Source organism: Epinephelus lanceolatus, chromosome 15, assembly GCF_041903045.1.
Source record: "Epinephelus lanceolatus isolate andai-2023 chromosome 15, ASM4190304v1, whole genome shotgun sequence".
Taxonomy (NCBI): Eukaryota; Metazoa; Chordata; class Actinopteri; order Perciformes; family Serranidae; genus Epinephelus; species Epinephelus lanceolatus.
In genome coordinates this window covers 3,430,978-3,445,656 of record NC_135748.1, presented here as the reverse complement: position 1 = coordinate 3,445,656, position 14,679 = coordinate 3,430,978, and positions in this window count along the sequence as shown.

Below are 14,679 nucleotides of genomic sequence, written 5' to 3'. Positions count from 1 at the left end.
TGACCCCATATGAGCGTCAAGCACATCTTTCCTGTACATCTCAGCGGGGACCTCTATGAAAACCCTCTGGGATGGTTCTCTTTTAACAGACTGCTTATGCTGACAGCATATGCGACTATATAGCCTACCATAACCCACCTCTGGCTTTGGTGTAATTTAAATGACAGGCATTGAGATTCTTTCTATTAATGTAAATTATTTCTATGTAGTTTTTAATATATCCAGTAGATATTTTAGTAGGGCTGCAACTAACGACTGTTTTAATAGTCGACTAGTCGCCGACTATTGAAACGATTAGTCGACTAATCGGATAATTATTAAATTTTTCTTAAATTTAGCATGAGGTTGCTTTAATTATGTGGCAAATGATAATAAACACAAGAAAGATGGGTACTTCAATGAAAAATGCATCTTTTATTCAACTTTGCTGCTTATAGGCCGGTTCATACAAAAAGTAAATAAAAATGTCCTATCTAAAACCAATTAGGCACAGTGCTCGGTCAGTATAGACATAAATCCATAAATAAATAAACCTCTGTCCATTTTTTAAGGACAGGCAAATGTGTTTTATAACAAATAAATAATAAATTAAAATCAAGTAAACATTTTTTCCTGTAAACCAAGGGCAGGCACATTAGCAGCAGTAAAACAGTAAACAAAACAAATATTAAGTGCATTTTGTGAAGTACATTCAGTGGTCAACTGCACAGTCTGTTGCAAAAGAACTTTACAATTCTCAACAGTCTGAAATCTAATGGTTTTAACGACTGACGTTTGTAGATACACAGCTGAAAATAAAGCATTCAGAGTTGTCCAAATTCAAGTTGTAAACATGGACTGTGTGATACAACCTGGACGCAAACCTGTCATGGTGGACAGACCAGTCAGGCACAGTCAGGCATAACGTTAAAGCTCTCTTTTAAAGCGAAAATACACTTATAAAATGTACAATGTATATCAAAAACAAAACGTATTGGCTTGAATGTTACTTGAATCTTACCGAGGCGAGTCAGACTCTGTTTCGTTCAACTGTCCGACGTGCTTTCTCTTTAAATGTTCGTGCATCACCGAGGTGCTGCCGTGATACACAAGGTCTGCTTTGCAAATCTTGCAAGTAATCTTTTTATTCGCCGTATCCAGGCTAAAATGCTCCCAAACTTTAGAAGTTTTGGTACGTGTAGCTGCTGTGTAGGACGCCGCCATTTATGTATACGTTACCGCTCGGCAGAGACGCTATTGCGCATGTGCGACTCTCGGCAGAGATTGTAATGAAGTGAGATGCCTCACTCCGTTGGAAAAACACATCTGGCGACAATTATCGACAATGGAATTCATTGTCGACTATTTCTATTATCGATTTTTGTCGACAACGTCGACGAATTGTTGCAGCCCTATATTTTAGTATTATTTCCATACCTTTTACAAGAATCGCATCCAGTTGAAAAGGCTCATCTTGGATTTGCTGAAGAAAGACTGATTTTGTGACAATGCCTTTGTAGTTGGCCCTCTGTTGACAAACCCTATGGACAACACAGCTACTTGTGAGTGATCCAATGAAATTCAAAGATAAACCATAATTGTGATCTCTGTTTAAGACCTTTCCAAAAATTTGTTTCAATGTGATACCAATCTAAAAATGAACATTTTTGAAGGATTAACAAAACATGTAGATGGATAGATAGATAGATAGATAGACAGACAGACAGACAGACAGATAGATAGATAGACAGAACAAATAGTAGGCCTAATATTATTACAGATAAGGCAGTAAATACATAAAGACTAAATAAATAAATACACTCATTAACTAATTAATTAATACTGTGATGTAATCTGGTGCAGATTAAGTAAATTCAACAGAAATTGGCTAACGTTACCTACCATTTATAGAAATCTCCACGACTGCAGTCCTTCATCTTCATTTTGTGTTGGCAAATGTTGCATTTCATTTTCTTTTTGATAAGCTTTCTTTTTTGTAGCCATTTTATAAGTTTCACGTGGTGTTTTCTTTTAGATCTAGAACCTTCAATTAACTCCTTCAGTTCAGTGGCTAAACCCAGCATTTTTCCATCAAATCAGCTATGCAGACTTCCTTTTTTTGTTTTGTTGTTGAGCTATTCAGACTTCCTGTTTGCGCCAAAAGTGTGCCATGAGGTCACAGGTCATAGGCCAAGTACAGGTCATGCTGCGTTCGCTTATGGTTGGAGGTGGGAAATACGTCATCTCTGACCTAGGTACGTTCGAGTAACAAAGGTTGAGGTCATTAAAATTCATAAAAACTCATAAAATGTACATTTTTCTCACCGTTTACAATGTGGTCAGCCATAGCGAAATTACGTCATACGATGAACTGGGGGTTGAGAAAACATACCCAAGTTGTCGACTGGGATCTCCAAATTGTCGGGCTATTATTTTATTTTTCCTACTCGGAAGTCGGAATCTGTGACCTCCGTGTTATACTTGAACGCAGCATCACTCTTCATGCAGATTCAGACCAATTCAGACCCTGACATGTGCATGCAACCTGACTGATTTTTTTCTGTAACATTTTATTTCACCATGCCCAAAAGACCTTTCAGGTCTTGTTCTCGCGAGATTGCAGGCACGATATGAGATTGCTGCTTGTTCTCGCGATATTTCGGCCACGCTTTGGAAAGCAGGGCTAAATGGTAAACAAACATGGCAGCACACCGGTAAGGTAAGACAACACGTTTACATGTCATTTTCTGTTCTCTGACATTTATCCTAACGATATGAGGCGGTCTTTGTGGAAAAAAAGCTTATTTAGTGGACTAACTTTGCACTTGAAGTATGCCCGTTGACTTACGTTTTAACAGGTCTGACGCTACTATGCGCCCCGGCTGTATCTAGGCTAACGGCTAACATGCTAACTATTATTTTTATGTCACTAGTCACTTGAAACAAATTTAGGACGATAGGAGACACGTTGAAATAAACCGAAATTTCCCTTTAAGCGAACATAATTTTGTAAACAAATGACACGCGGTCCAAAATTTGCAAGCTGTCAGACGACAATGGATCAGCAGCAGCATGATCTACTATAGCTACTACTATTGTGATATGTTGTTGCAACCAAATAAGCACAGTGGGGTAGGAGCACAGATCAAGATGTGTGACTAATGAAGGAAGGATGCACACAATTCATCCACATACAACAGTACTGAAGGCCAGATAGATTAAATGCAGAAAGTGATTGCTGTCACATTCTGGAGTTTGTTTACTGTTGCCTTGACAACAGGTATTTTTGTGGTGACAACACCAGCTATTTTAACCCAAAGCATGATCTTTCCCTAACTCTAAGTGGTTTTTATTGCTAAACCTAACCAGACCTTAAAGGTGACATTATACTCATTTACAACAAGTTCCCATAGGTCTCAGAGGTCCTACAACAGTGTTTTTGAGGTGTGTTGCCCAAAAACCACATTGGTCCTGGATACACAGCCTGAAAAGTCCCTTTAGTATACTACTGAAAACAGGCCATTGTACTGTATAGGCTTATACAGTAAAGCAACACGAAATAGTAAAACTTCCACATTTGATAATGTGTCACGTACAGATCCATGCTTCATCTTCAGACTTTTAGTCAAGCCTGCTTTATATGGATCAAGGTTAATAAAGCAGTTGTCCGTAATATGGTGGACGCACACATAGAACATTTTAGGGAGTTTTGAGAGTACATTTCCATTAAAAATGAAATCAATCCACTGAGTCTTCAGAGCCTTAGACGAAGGGAATGAAAATAGACCTCTATGCTGGGTGTTGCAGTCAACAACACAGCAACTGCCATGCTTTGTTTGCATACTTACATACTGCATACATACTTGTTTGCATACCATATTCATTCTATCAGAGTGTTTGCAAGGCGTAAAATTAACTTTTTACCTCATCTGCCATTGGCGAGTGACTTCCAAAAATTTACCGACCAAACATATTTTTCACCAGCCAAATAAAAAAAATCGTGCCTTGTTTGACTAAAAATAATTACCTTACGTTTTTCGTGTGAAAATCCAACTTTAGGAAAATCCAACCCTGTCCTCCGTGTTTCTTTGGGGTGCTTGCGGCAAAGGCTGCAGCTCATTGTGTTGGTGTGGGGGTCGTAGGTCAGCCATGACCGTGGCTGGCCAGTGTTGTCTAGTTTCCATTTTTCAATAAAATGCCGTGTGACATTTGTACTCCGTTTAACTGTCTGTTCTTGAAATGTGTCGCCACATCTTGCTCAGAAGTTACCATAGAATGCCCAGGGTTCCGGTAGCTGATGTCATGCGTTCCCGGCACACGTACAATAAGCCGCAAGGGTCAAAATGGTCTGATACAGCTGGCAGAAATGGTCGAAGCACATAAAAAACCCACATGCAATTCAGAATTTTCCATCGGCCACTGGCGGGTGTGTGTTTTTGTTTTACATGCCAAACTCATTTTTTATCCGTCATTGGCGATTGGCGGGTGTTAATTTTACGCCCTGCGCCCGCAAGATAATTTCAGAGGGCAGACCTCATCTGGCTAGGGGAGTGTCAAAGAGAGTGTCACCAACCTGGGGGAGGAGTAATTTCCCTTATAGACGTCATTAAGGGAAAATTTCTTAATGGCATGTTTGAGCACATATTTTCTGAAAGGTGGAGCAAGCAAGAGAGGGAGAGGACAGACTTTTCTCATATCTGGGGGTGTGTAGACAGGCTAGGGGATGCAAATAACTGTTAGAAAACCATAATAAAGTGAATTTTGCATAATATGGCCCTTTAACCACAGCGCTGTCACACCAAAGAACATCATTATTTTGCAACAGTGATTTGTAACAGTTTTGGGAGCAGAGAAATCAGCTGATCGCTGCTGCAGGGATCTCACAGAGATGCTTTAACAGGCAAAACATTTTTGTTAGGTAGCTTGAGCACTCAATATTAATCTTTTAATTTTTCTTTATTTCCCATTCCAGGGTTTCGCACAGAAAAGCTGTTAGACCTGGTAGTATTATACATAATCTCTAATTAGTAGAGCTGTACCGATAGCAGTATCGGAAATGCCTCTGATACTGCCTAAAACGCGGCATCGGGCATCGGGCATCGGCGAGTACAGCCTATGACCAATCCGATACCATGTAATGCCTCATGTCATTACACATACGCAAGCTATCGTTTGAACATTGCCATCACGATGTGCGCATGTGTGATAGTCACATCATGGGACATGCAATGTTTTCTCTTTTTTTAGAACATGTAAACTTTTGTTTTGCTTCAGAAAAGCAGCCCTGAAGCTTAGCTCTTTGCTCCGCTCCCGCTCCTCTCGCCTCTCTCTCTGTCTCTCCCCTCCCCATCTCATGCACACGCTGCAGTCACACACTGAAAATGAGCGACATTCAAGAGGGAGAAACGGTAAAGGAGGATTTATGCCTGGTACACACTAGACGACTTTTCTGCCCGTTCTGACAGTCACTATGTCACATTGCACAATTGTGGAGTCATAAAATCATGCCGTGACTTGGCCGACAGACATGACACACTACACAATGGTACACACCAATTATCCCCAGTCGTGTGCGACGTCATGGGGTTATTTTTGTCCTATTTTTTTTTTACTTTTACTATTATTTGAGTCACTGTGTCTGTTCATGTGTCAGCTGAAATGTTGTTGTATTCACCTAAAAAGCATCAGCAGATGGCAGGAGCTACATTTGAACTATGGTACATAAACATAAAAGTCACCGATTTCTCCACAACAAGTTCCTATAAATGTTTCACAACAAAAGCCTATTTAGAAAATGGAGGGATTCTCTCAGCCGAGGTTATAAGTGGCTTTTAATTTGAAACAAGTACAGGAAGTGTTGAGTTTGATGACGGCCCCATGCATTAACTTTATCAAGCCAATGGGAGTGGATAAAAAGTAAAAATATAAAAACACAGAGGGAATGATAAATAACTGCCCGTTTATAATGTAGTCTGTTTCAAATGAAGCTGGGAGCCTCTGCAGTTGTGGTGAGTAAAAGCCCTGCCACTATTTTTTAATTTTTTTACCTTAAGTCATCTGGTCAAAATTCTTGTATTTTTTAATATAGGCTATATATTGCAACAACAAAAAAAAAAAATGCAATGTCAGTTTTTTCCAATATCGTGCAGCCCTACATTCTACTGTAGCAGGGCGATGGAAAAAAATGTTTGTGCGATGAATTTATTTGCCTAGTAGCACGCGTGCAACAGACTGCTTGCAAGCCACTTGTGTGTGTGTGTGGTCTGTTTTTTTCTGTTTTTCACTAGACGACAAGAGCGTTCACTGCCGTGCATCATCTGGCAGCCAGGTGAGTTGGTTCATTAGTGTAATGAACAGAGGGAAAGCTCTTGTCATCGAGTGTCTTTGCCTCTGTGGGGGAGGCGGGGCTATGGGCTACACACACACACACAGTGCGATCTTCTTGAGGGGGAGATGAGGCGGAGAAGAAAACATAGAGTTGAGCGTAAAGGCCAAAACACACCGGCAGCATACGACACGCGTCAAAACAGCCGCCCCCATTATTTTCTATTTACAAACCCACACCGGCGGCGGCTCGTGCCGCGCCACTTTACGCTATTGTCCTATTTTTACAGCGTCACCGCCCTTGAAAAAGCGCTATTTTGTACTTCCCAGTCTAGCGGACTGTAGTGTGCAATAGAAATCCGGTTGACGCCCCGCAGCGCAACGCTTTTTGTGTGTGTTGGGGGTGGCACTTGACTCGCGTCAATGATACCGCCGTCATATGATGCCGCCAGTGTGTTTTGGCCTTAAGAGAAAGACATGGAACTTGTTCCTAAACCAAATGCCACGGCCCCTGTGTGGGAGTGTTTTGGATTTATTTATATTTATATATTTAAGCAATATCACACAAGAGGGAGTGATGTTGTATTGTACACACCTTCTCATTCAATGCGTTTTCTTTATTTTCATGACTATTTACATTGTAGATTCTCACTGAAGGCATCAAAACTATGAATGAACACATGTGGAGTTATGTACTTAACAAAAAAAGGTGAAATAACTGAAAACATGTTTTATATTCTAGTTTCTTCAAAATAGCCACCCTTTGCTCTGATTACTGCTTTGCACACTCTTGGCATTCTCTCCATGAGCTTCAAGAGGTAGTCACCTGAAATGGTTTCCACTTCACAGGTGTGCCTTATCAGGGTTAATTAGTGGAATTTCTTGCTTTATCAATGGGGTTGGGACCATCAGTTGTGTTGTGCAGAAGTCAGGTTAATACACAGCCGACAGCCCTACTGGACAACTGTTAAAATTCATATTATGGCAAGAACCAATCAGCTAACTAAAGAAAAACAAGTGGCCATCATTACTTTAAGAAATGAAGGTCAGTCAGTCCGAAAAATTGCAAAAACTTTAAATGTGTCCCCAAGTGGAGTCGCAAAAACCATCAAGCGCTACAACGAAACTGGCACACATGAGGACCGACCCAGGAAAGGAAAACCAAGAGTCACCTCTGCTTCTAAGGATAAGTTCATCCGAGTCACCAGCCTCAGAAATCGCAAGTTAACAGCAGCTCAGATCAGAGACCAGATGAATGCCACACAGAGTTCTAGCAGCAGACCCATCTCTAGAACAACTGTTAAGAGGAGACTGCGCAAATCAGGCCTTCATGGTCAAATAGCTGCTAGGAAACCACTGCTAAGGAGAGGCAACAAGCAGAAGAGATTTGTTTGGGCCAAGAAACACAAGGAATGGACATTAGACCAGTGGAAATCTGTGCTTTGGTCTGATGAGTCCAAATTTGAGATCTTTGGTTCCAACCGCCGTGTCTTTGTGAGACGCAGAAAAGCTGAACGGATGGATTCCACATGCCTGGTTCCCACTGTGAAGCATGGAGGAGGAGGTGTGATGGTGTGGGGGTGTTTTGCTGGTGACACTGTTGGGGATTTATTCAAAATTGAAGGCACACTGAACCAGCATGGCTACCACAGCATCCTGCAGCGACATGCCATCCCATCCGGTTTGCGTTTAGTTGGACGATCATTTATTTTTCAACAGGACAATGACCCCAAACACACCTCCAGGCTGTGTAAGGGCTATTTGACCAAGAAGGAGAGTGATGGAGTGCTGCGGCAGATGACCTGGCCTCCACAGTCACCGGACCTGAACCCAATCGAGATGGTTTGGGGTGAGCTGGACCGCAGAGTGAAGGCAAAGGGGCCAACAAGTGCTAAACACCTCTGGGAACTCCTTCAAGACTGTTGGAAAACCATTTCAGGTGACTACCTCTTGAAGCTCATGGAGAGAATGCCAAGAGTGTGCAAAGCAGTAATCAGAGCAAAGGGTGGCTATTTTGAAGAAACTAGAATATAAAACATGTTTTCAGTTATTTCACCTTTTTTTGTTAAGTACATAACTCCACATGTGTTCATTCATAGTTTTGATGCCTTCAGTGAGAATCTACAATGTAAATAGTCATGAAAATAAAGAAAACGCATTGAATGAGAAGGTGTGTCCAAACTTTTGGCCTGTACTGTATATTATTGTTTTCTCCCCGATCAAAAATATTCGAATCATATTGGAGATTCTAAGATTCAATAAGAACTGGATTTGATAAGCAGAATCAGAACCAGAATTAATCAAATCCAAACAATACCCAACCCTGCTTGAGCAGCCCTATTTTAATGTCTTTGAAAGTGTGAGCACATTGTTTGCTGTTAACACTGTTATTATTATTATTATTATTATTATTAGTATTATTATTATTATTATTATCATTATTATTTACACTGCACAATTTTCTCTTCTTTTTAGCCCAGGCCAATGCTGTAGTGACGGAGTCAACATCATCTGCACCCCCCTTTTCCTCATCAGCCATCTCCTCCTCTTCATCTGCGAACTCCAACTATTCCTCCTCCTCTTCAGAGGATGAGAAGAAAAGAAGAAAACAGTACAAAAAGAATAGGGACAAAATAAAGAGCAACATCGAAAAGGTAAAGAAGAAGAAGAAAAAGAAGGTGGCAAAAAAAAGGCATCACTTAGCAGAAGAGGTGAATCACAGGGAAGGGTTCCTATTTAAAAAAAAGTTTTATTGATGTTGGATTAGAAAACTGAAACATTTGTGCTTAGGGATGTAAATTTGTGTTTGAAATTCTAACCATTTCATTACCAAAGTACATATCTAGCATAATCGATCATTTAACCCTCAGGCCCCCCTTATAAAAAATCACACCTGTCCCCTTGTCCCACCTGTATAGTTGAAAAACAACCATAAAAATATTAAATAATAATATTTTTTTCTACTTTTTTTGCTTAAATCTTTTAACCAACTCCTACTCAGATTATACATATCAAATATTCATTCAATTTGAGGATTTTTAACCCTTTATATGCCATTTTCTTTACATGAAGTCACTGTTACTTTTATGAAAAAAAAAACATGAATTATGAATTACTTTCTATATAATAAATGTTGGATGGAATTTTTTTTCTGATTATCACAGTCTGGGATGTGTGAATGATTAATAACACCAATTTTGATGCATTATTATTTTTTGGGCAGTTTCAATTTTTCAGTAAACACCGACACCTTTCCCCTTTTTTTCCCCCGTTTTTCGTCTTTGTTGAAAAACAACCATAAAAATATTAAAGATTAATATTTTTTTCTACTTTTTTTTTTGCTTAAATCTTTTAACCAACTCCTGCTCGGATTATACATACCAAATATTCATTGTTTGTGTGTGTGTGTGTATGAGAGAGAGAGAGAGAGAGAGAGACAGAGACAGAGAGAGAGAGAAATTCATGTTTCTAAGTTGCCATGAGGATGTGATGAACAAATACGGAATTTATGGTTTTACATTTAGCTATATTTTCACATAGTGATTTGACATTGTGTATTTTTAGTCCTTGTACACACACACACACACACACACACACACACACACACACACACATACAAACTAATATTGCAATATTTTTATACAGACCACATGGTCACATCCTTATGAGCACAGCAAGACCATTTTTGATCTACTGTGCATTTGCCCTCCCTGTTAGGGGCCTATAGTGCTTCAAGTGGCCAAACCAGGAATTGCATTGAAAAGACAGCAGGGCCCCAAAAATGGAATTGGCCCCATCTGTTTGTTTTCTTTTTGTTTTTGTTTTTACCATTCTTGGGTCTCTCTAACCAACCTGACTGCCAGAGATAGAAAAAAAATCACATTTTTTATGTAAATTGAAGGGGAATCAAAAAATGTCGTTTCAATGGGTTTCAATGGGGACGTTTTTCATCCGAGAGGGCAAGGTGTTGTAAAAGGTTGCCATTTGTGTATTTTAGGCCTGATTTTAGGAGCGGCTTTAAAATTTCAAAAATATCACCAAAAATAAGGTTTCTGACCAAATGTCATGCTATATGTATGAACACAGCCAAAGTTATCAAAAAATAAAAACTGAAAAATGACTGAAAAGGATGTTTTCTGCCCAAGGGGGACCGGAGGGTTAAAGGAGAAGTTTACAAAAAATACAAAGAAAAAACACCAACATATTTTTCCTCTTCCCCAGAGTGATATCAATCCATCAAGATAGTCTCTGTGTGATTTGGCAAGGTTTAGAGACATCAGCTGTAGAGATGTCTACTATCACCACAATACAATGGAGTTGAATGGCATTGGGTTTGTGGTGCTCAAAGCGCCAAAAAATACATTGGACAAACTCGAAGGCAATGATTCCTTATAGAAATCATGACCCGGTAATTCAAGATTATCCACAGTCATTGTTGTGAGCAGTTTCATAGAGAACTATTTTCTACCAAAGATGACTGCCATAATAGTCAACTGTTCACAAGGTTTGTGGATTATCTTGAGTAACCATGTTTTGATTTCTGGAAAGAGATGTGTTTTTCACAGAGGTGGAAAATGTACTGAAAAATTCTACTCAAGTAAAAGTACCTTTACTTTGATGAAATTCTACTTAAGTACAAGTAAAGCTACCCATTTACAAATCTACTCAAGTAAAAGTAAAAAGTAGTTAGTTAGTTACTTCCAACAGCTTGATGGGTGTCACTCCTGTGCAGTGCAAAAATTGTCCAGGCGTCATACTGTAAATCCAATCCAAAAACTGGTTATTTTTCTATGATGAACCATAGAATTCAATTACATTTAGGACTGCACAATATCATTCGAGCATCACCATTGCAATGTGTTCTTGTGTAATTTTCACATTGTGAGACTCGCAGTATAAGTTCATCATATCAATATAGTATTAGTCAAAGGCAATATGCCATACATATTTTGCTGGTTAATACTTTAGGTTGTGAAGTTCTCAATCTCTATCACAGTTTGACTGTAAAATGTATGTTTCACGCAAATACAGCCTTTCCAAAGCCCAAATGATGACTTCTTTCCAAATAGACCTATTCAAGTTATTGCAATACACTGTATATTGCAATACACATCACAGTATACAAAATCATGGCATTGTCAGTTTTGTCTAATATTGCGCAACCCTCATTCATTTTGACTAACCAACACAACTGTTAGACCGATGATACACAGAGCAACTTTTTGAGCAATGTTGTTGGGCATTATTCTCAGGGATTCAAACAGGTGTATGGTCAAAAAAGAGAGAGCTTGTTGAAGTGAAATTCTGACTAACACTAATTTAGAAGACTACTGTGTATTCCAAAACAGAACAAATCCATTGAGCAACAGTGTTTCCCCGATATGCAACTAGCAGCGGTGGTGCTCCGCTGTTGAAATATGACTGCTGCTGCTGATTTATTTTTATTTTTTTTGTCTTAGCTCTTTAGAAACTACCGTTATATTATTTGGTGGTACGGACACTTCATATCCAGGTCAATTCACACACTTGTGAGTAAAGTATATGTAATAACGTGATGACTTTATTGTTTACATGACAGCATGTCATTTTTGTCTCTACATGGTCGCACCTTTACAATCCTCCTCTGCTCTCTGTATCGCACACGGCGGAATTTGGCCCAGATGCGCACACACACACACACAGACATGTGCGCACGTACACACACACACACACAGACACACACACACACAGGTGAGCACACAAGAGCGCAGTTCGGGCCGCATTTTTCTGACTGACAATTATAAACAGCACTGTGCACACAGGGTTTTCTTTTGTTTCGTTTGTTTCGTTTGTTTCTTCGTTCATTTCAACTGCTGCGTCCGTTTGTGCTTCTGCTGAAGCACTCCCACCCACCTCCATTTCTCTCTCTCCAGTAACTTGCCAGCACTGGCCACTTGTTCTGGGTCAATTCCACGCAAGATTTCCATTTAGCCGAAAACTTTTTTTTTTTTTTTTTTTTTTACTTAGTAATGGATGTGATTTCAAATGTAGCAAAGTACAATACTTCAATACTTCAATACTTCAAAATTTACTTAAGTAAAAGTAAAATTACAGATTTCAAAAACTACTGAAAAAATTACAAATTACACAAAAAAACCCTACTCAATTACAGTAATGTGAGTAAATGTAATTAGTTACTTTCCACCTCTGGTTTTTCAAATGTTGGCACATTGAGCTAATTTATTTTACTACTGAATTAGATTACTGCAGTAGTAAGCATAGCAGCTAACTATGCATACAAATATAAATACTTATGATGTAAGACTAGTCACAGCTGTAGAAACTGAATTGGATATGGTGAATTATCAGCTGTGCCATTAGGGTTTGTAAATTGAGATGTCCCAGTAGTTGTGTAATACTTTGTGATTTGTTGATTGACCAGTTCATCCTTATTTATTAATTCTTCTCTTACTTTTGTAGCCTGTCATCCCAAGGAGATCATTGCCAGATACAAGAGGGTGTTGAGAGCATACAACAGTGGAAAGAAATTGGGCGAAGCATGTGCAATGTGTTTATAGATGGTTTATAAACCAATTATTAACCATTTACAAAGTATTACAAACATCAGTTGCAACTTTACAATGACCATCTAAGTAATGTTTATAGATGGTTTATAAACCAATTATTAACCATTTACAAAGTGCTACAAATAAGAGGTCTTCTACATATTTAATGTTTATTGATGTTTTACAACCAATTTCTTAAAGGTATATAAATCATTTGGAAATCATTAACAAACGCTTAATATAGTGTTAAAAATGTTATAATGAGTGCAACTATAAACCGTTAATAAATAGAATAATAGAAATTAATAATTAATAAACATTATTAATTATAATTTCATTGTTTGTTAATGGTAAAGTAACTATTAACTTACATTAATATACTATCTATTTACCATTTATAAATGGTCTATTTGCCACTTATAAATGATGGTTAAATATTAATAAATTATCTATTTACCATTTATAAATGGTCTGTTTGCCGTTTATAAATGATGGTTATTGTAAAGTGTTACCCCTCGGACTCATGTCGTTTCGGCCTCCAGCTCACGTAGACAGTTAAAGACAAAAGTTGTAGACGATTTTAGACCCCTCTCCACTCTAGCTCACAGTTGACAATTTCTCCACATTTGCTCATGTTACTTTCAGAGGCACTAGCTCACTTCCTGTTGGATTTAGGTCAGGGGTGTCAGTGTGTGATTTGTAGGTCTCGATGAGACGAACAAGCCAGTTTTGGTTTGATCTTTCTACGACACTTCTACGGGAGGACCAAATTAAGGAAGCTGCTAAACTGGATTTAACGGCGATGCAGTTGGGCGTGCACGACGATGGAGACATTTTAAAAGGGCAATGCTCGTTTGTTTTCGGCACCCCCGAGGCATGGATACTCCAGTCTGTTGCCAGGCAACACAGCAAACACACCAGGAACTCACAAGCTACTTAGTATTTACATTGAACTGCAACTGTGTAACTTCGTCCAGTTAGGCTGATGAAACGTTGGCAAACCTGGATGTCGGCACGGCCGGATTCAGCTTCCACTCTCCCTCATCCTCATCAGTACCTCATCAGATGATCATTGATAATTCCTGACCGTGTTCACTTCATTTTTGCTCCTCTCCAGTTTGTCGAAGTCGGCTGATGTTACACAAACACACCTGGAGGTCTGCACAGAAGAGTCCTAGCTTTCCTTTTCCTCATCCTCTCCTGACGACCACTCATAATTTCATTCAAATGTAATTTTGGGGAAAATATCCATCTTCTTGGTGTAACGCTATAGTGTCAGTCTGCGTCAATGTAGCGAGTGTGACAGTTGGTTAATTAACGGCTGTATTTATATTTATAACACCTGTGAGCGGAGTGATTTTACTGTTACAAGTCCCAGTGATGTTATACTCTATATCAGCACTCACGGAATGCCTCTCGTCCAATCAAATTACTCGGTCGGAACTAACTGTTGTATAAATAAATATATATTTAGCTCTAACTGGGAGCTAATTTAGAAAAGAAAATTTTGGTTTGGTTATACTATACTAGGTACCTATACTATATTGACTGGGTATAATAGAATTGCATTACTAAAAAGAGACTAAAATACAATTTTTGTTGACTAAAACTAGACTAAAATGTCATCAGTTTTTGTCGACTAAAACGAGACGAAAATAGTCATGGATTATTCTGACTAAAATAAGACTAAAATGCTCAGACTTTTAGTTGACTGAAACTTGACTAGACAAAAAAAGTATGAACGTGACTAAAACTAAGAAAAACTAAAATGACAGTTTGACACAAAGACTAGACTAAAACTAAAATTAAAACAGGCCACCAAAAACAACAC